At 36.5% G+C, this 5,511-nt stretch overlaps 1 long non-coding RNA gene across 1 annotated transcript; it reads left to right on the forward strand.

The window, feature by feature from the left end:
• The first annotated feature begins 1,177 nt into the window (after positions 1–1,177).
• Positions 1,178–1,617, forward strand: LOC118489338. Its single transcript, XR_004887294.1, has 3 exons — positions 1,178–1,241; positions 1,326–1,374; positions 1,585–1,617. It is a non-coding gene; the product is annotated as an uncharacterized LOC118489338 (long non-coding RNA).
• Positions 1,618–5,511: the final 3,894 nt, after the last annotated feature.

Here is a 5,511-nt window from a genome sequence, read left to right on the forward strand (position 1 = left end):
CGAAGCAATAAACAGCGATAAATCAATATCAAGCATGCATATACACCAAGTTAAAATTCCATAGCCGTTACAATACAAGAAAAATCATAAACCACTTTAAATCGAATAAAAATCCAAACTTTATTAAACCATTGTCATTAGCCTAGGTAGTAAAAAATGTTTAGCCAAGAATCATAGTCAAGAAAGAGGATAATAAACAAGGTTTAATAATAGAATTCATTGAAGAAAAAAATAAAGAAACTAGAAAAACAAAAGAATTAAATAGATAGAACCCGTTTAATTCTTGATACCTAAGCCTCTTGCTTCAACCCCAATAATTCTTGAACTCAACCCTTCCAAAATTCCACCTTCGATCGTGATGTATATCTCGTGCGGCTGATGTTGTTGTCTTGCGTCACCTCCTAATTGGCCCTCCAACTGTCTTCGTATATAATAATCCCTGTTGTGCGGCTCCCCTTTTCTCAATATATGTCGTATGTATATATCTATATTGATGGTAGTCCCATTGTAACTACCAATAAAATAAATATTAGCAGCAGACCCCAAAGAAAATAAAATATTCTCCCACTCCCCCGATGTAATTTGCGTCCCAAGATCTATTATGTATATTAAAACAATACATTTTGGTGCCACATGGCAGTAACTTAAGCCAATCTCTGCCACGTGGCAATGTGATATTCCTCCTCTATTGATTTTGAGCGGCATTTTATTTTCTCAATAAGCGGCTTCTCAAACACGGCTTCTCATCCGTGTCATTCAAAAACCCTAATTCTATCAAACACAAAAACTCTCATCTAGGTATCTTTATCATCTTCAACATGCTTTCAGATCTTGAAGATCCATCCAATTCTCCTTTTCCTTCGTTCATCCCTTTTCATTATCATCGATTTTCTTTTGTCTTCCCCTTTCATAATCCTTTGTAAACCCTAGAGGAGTCTACACCAGTTCTTCGAGGTTACTGATTCAATCTGATGGAATGATGGATCTTTATTCAGGCATTTGGAGAGAGGGAAATGGTAGATATATGGCAATAAGAGAGAGGGAGTGAGTGTTAGAGATAGAGACGGTGGTGGCTGTTGTTGCGACACCACTCGCCACCGGCGACGAGGATGACCATCGGTTGTCAAGGGTTTAGAATAGCGGTCTCGCTTATGACCACAGTGGCCTCCGGCAAGCATTACATAGTCGATTGGCTCCCGCTTCGTTTTTACCCAACATGTGTCGATTTCTTCATCTCGAAGGTTTGTTTTTCGTATAATTATCCTGCTTCGTTTTAACTTTCTTTCATCGATTTAATGTTAAATATGCATTTGTTTTTTGGTTAGGGTTTTTAGAATCCTCCAATTGATTTGATATTGAATGTTCATTTGTAAGGTATGTTTCATTATCATTTAACTTCCTATTTTTTTGAATCCATCTATTTTTTTTATAGATTGGGTTTTCTTTAGGCATCCATTTTAGATTAGGGTTCTTTTTTGGGTCTGGAATGTGTTTCTATTACGCATAAGGTGAATTCAAAAACCTTTTGAGATAAAAAGATCAATATGTTGTACTTTATATCTAATCTGATGGTGTTTTCTGTAGGTATAATCACGATAGTACATCATTGGCAGTGGTTTCGTTGTTCATTCTAGGTTGCACAGGATTTGTCATGTTCCTTCATGCCACCAATTTCATGTTCCACCCTTTCGCTCATCAAATTGCTATTCAATTTCTCAGGTTTACACTTATTCCCTACTCATTTCCTTTTTAATCCAATCAAATTGAATGTTTAATTTTTATTGGTGAATGTTTATTAAAGTTTATTGACTAATTTTGAATTCATGTGACTATTCATTGGAAATTCGGAACTGAGCATGTATGAAGTTTAAGAATATTACTAGATGAAAATCAGATCTTAGACAAAGGCTCTTTTTAACAGTCCTTTTAGTCATGTTTTATTTTGTTTTTTTTACCGTGAAAACGAATCTTTATTGCCACTAAAAAATCCATCCTTAGCAAGAAACTATGGGGCATCCCATTTGGTCACATAAAGTACTCATTTCATATGCTAAATATGATGTTATTAGAGTGCACATTAGTTGCTCAATAAAATGCTTGAATGATGTTTGATCCTAACCCTAAACATGTTATGCAGCTTGAATGAGATATAGTGATACATAATATATTTGCAGTTTTCAGATAATTGGTCAACAATTCTATATATATACATCTGTATTTCTAAAGATGTATTTGGGTTAAAGCTGATGTAATCTCATTAAATAGGTACATGAGATGAGAATATTTCTTGGTGTTATCATCTCTTTGTAATACTGAATTGGTGTTGAATTCAAAAGTTGAGAAGGGTAGGCGTGTATATGCTTAATAGGGGTAGAAGAAGGATTGGGGGTAGAATACGAAGGTGCTAAGAAGGTTAGAATTTCATGCTTTTCTTCATTTCCACAAAAGAAATAACTAGAGGTTGTAAAATGGACGGGCCGACATGATATCTTTGTGTATTTTTATCTCACTGTACATTTTTTTTTGGCTAGATAACCAAGGGTTTATTGGATAAATATGGACCTGGAAGGGTTCTTGATACCCCTATTATCGAGGTTCGGAAGTTATTCTATTCAGTTTCACTGTTTTACTATATATATACCTTTTTACAGCTTCTTTGTCTGAAAATACTTATTCATATTTTCAGGCTGGGTTTGCCGGTATTGGAGTTGGTTCTGCATATCATGGTCTGAAGCCAGTGATAGAGTTTATGACTTTCAACTTATTTATGCAGGTTACATCATCTACATATTACTAGCGTCTGTTTCAATGTATGTGTTTGATTGTTTTAACAATCTGCTGGTAATGTTTTGCAGGCGATTGACCATGTTATCAACTCTGCAGCAAAGTCAAACTACATGTCTGCTGGGCAGATTAATGTACCCATTGTTTTTAGAGGACCAAATGGGCCCGCTGCGGGTGTTGGTGCTCAACATTCCCAGGTTTGTTTGTTTTTTTATTGACTCTCTGACTATTTTTTCATGATTTCTCATATCTTCCATGTTTGGTCCTGACATGGGTTGGACCATTTAACTAACGATGGCTGTGGTGGTGGCAATGTGGTTGACGGTGGCTGCAGTGGTGGCGATGGTTGAAGGTGGTGGCGTTGGTTGACGGTGGCTGTGGTGTTGGCATTAGTTGATGATGGTGGCGTTGGTTGACAGTAGCTAAGGTGGTGGCTTCGGTTGATGGTGGTTGTTGCAGAGGCGATGGTTGGTGCTAGGTACGTTGTTGGGAATGGCTCTGGTGGTGACGAGTGTGGGCAGTCATAAGCAATTGGCAGTACGACCCATAAGTTGTTTTCCCACAACCCATCATAACCTGTGGGAGTCTTCTATCCTACGAAATTTGATCCATGACAACCCATTCATACTTTTTTGATGCCCAACATGCTAAAATAATGGTCCAGAAAAAACCCAAAACTAGGTATGTGGTTAACTTTGTCGGGCCTAATCCTGACATGTAATTTGAACAATCAACCAAATAAGGTATGGCTGGGTAACGATTCACATGTTTCGGTCGAAACACGTTCTGGCCAAAATGGGGTACAGTCATAGTGGGTTGTTTTAATGAAGTATCAGTTTTGTTTGGGTCAAAATGGGTTCCAGAATTATTATTTAGGTGTTGTTGTATGGGGGACTATTATAGAAATTACAACACACTAACTCAACATGCATTTTCATGACTGGTTTATTTCATAGGTTTCATGAAGTACGCATCCGTTGCTGCACATACCGATAATAGACATTGTTACTGTCATAAAGGTTAGTCGCTACACTTTTGATTGCTATCTATATAATTTTAGGTGTTAACATGGGCGACCTAAGCATTTTTTGGACGATTTGAGTTGACTCAAAACACATTTTGTTAAAAAAAGGTTAAAATTTTGTATTAAATAGTTGATGTGTTTTGTTAAACCAGCTAACCGCATGAAGCCAGTAAATGTAGGTTCTTTTATAGCGGTTTTTGATTGGAGCATATGTGTTACATGCCCGAAAAGGGAACGAATTAACCCATTCGAATAGGTCACATGGGTAAATAAGTTATCCTAAGCATGATTGTTAAAAACTGTATATCAGGGTGTTTGGATATTTAGACAGTTGATTTCAAGTCCCAATATTCAGTTTTTAATGTTTCGAACTGTTAATAAACAACTTCTATTTCAGATTGTTTAGGGCTCAGATAAGCGCTTTAGGATAGTGATTTTCACAATTCATACACCTTTTCACCTACTAATTTTAGTTTGTTTTTTTTTTCAAATACAGTTGTTGTGACGTAAGAGGGTAACTAACAATTTTATTACAACTCCCAATGCATACATCTTTAATGGATGTCGGAACGTGTTTAGACTGTATTGAAAAGGAAATGCGTTAGCCTTCAAGGTATGTACGGAACCATTTCAGTGATTTTGTCCAACTTTTAACATGCTATAACTGAACATATATTATCAATTTAAAAATCATGTTACAATTCATGAACAAGTTTAGAATTCTCAAGAAATGTAAGGTTTATGTAATACAAAGTTAGAAAGTAAGTGCACCATACCACCCATTTTGATCCTAAAATGTTTCCATGTGTGTAGGGTTGTTCATTTTTATCTGAAACCCGAAACCCGATCCGAAGTTGAAGCGACCTGAACCCGAAGTAGAGAATACCCGAAAAACCCGAACCCGAAAAACCCGAACCCGACCAACCCGAACCTTAAATGGGTTGGTTATCGGGTCACTTTTTCCCAACCAAAAACCTGGAAAACCCGACCCGAAAAACCCCAAATCTGAAACCCGAAAAAAACACCGAACATTTAATGTCTTTTTTCGGTATATGTGTCTTGGTTTATAGTTTTTGGTATCTAAAACATTATGTTTTAGGACCTCTGAGCATTATCATGTCATATTGTCAAATATTTTTTTAATTTTGATAATATTTTTAAGTACAATGATGAATTTTAGTTATATATTGCAAAAAAAAAACATTTTTTTTAATATTACATCTAAACCCGAAAACCGAACAACCCGACCCGAACTAGCCCGAACCCGAATAACCTGAACCCGATCAACCCGAGATTTAAATGGTTTGGTTATCGGGTCACTTTTTCCTAGCAAAAAACCCGAACAACCCGACCCGAAAAACCCGAGAAAAAAACACGAAGAACACCCCTACATGTGTGCGCTATGTAGACATTAACCATTGTGTGAAGCCTTACCACAGACCGGTCATGTGTTGCATGTAATATGGAAATTGTAAAGACTTGGTATCTCAGTCATTTGAGTGTTGTTTGCTATGTTATTTTTATCGTATAACCTGTTTAGTGACACTAACCGTTACATGTATTTCAGGTTCTCTAAACCTGGTAAAAAAGACTATACTATAGTGTTCTGAAGGGTTCTGTAAGTCTCTCAGGAATTGCTCGCATAATTACCTAGATGTTGACATTTGAAATTGGACACTTCTAACATGATGAACGACATGCAT

Source organism: Helianthus annuus, chromosome 17 (assembly GCF_002127325.2).
Source record: "Helianthus annuus cultivar XRQ/B chromosome 17, HanXRQr2.0-SUNRISE, whole genome shotgun sequence".
Classification (NCBI taxonomy): Eukaryota; Viridiplantae; Streptophyta; class Magnoliopsida; order Asterales; family Asteraceae; genus Helianthus; species Helianthus annuus.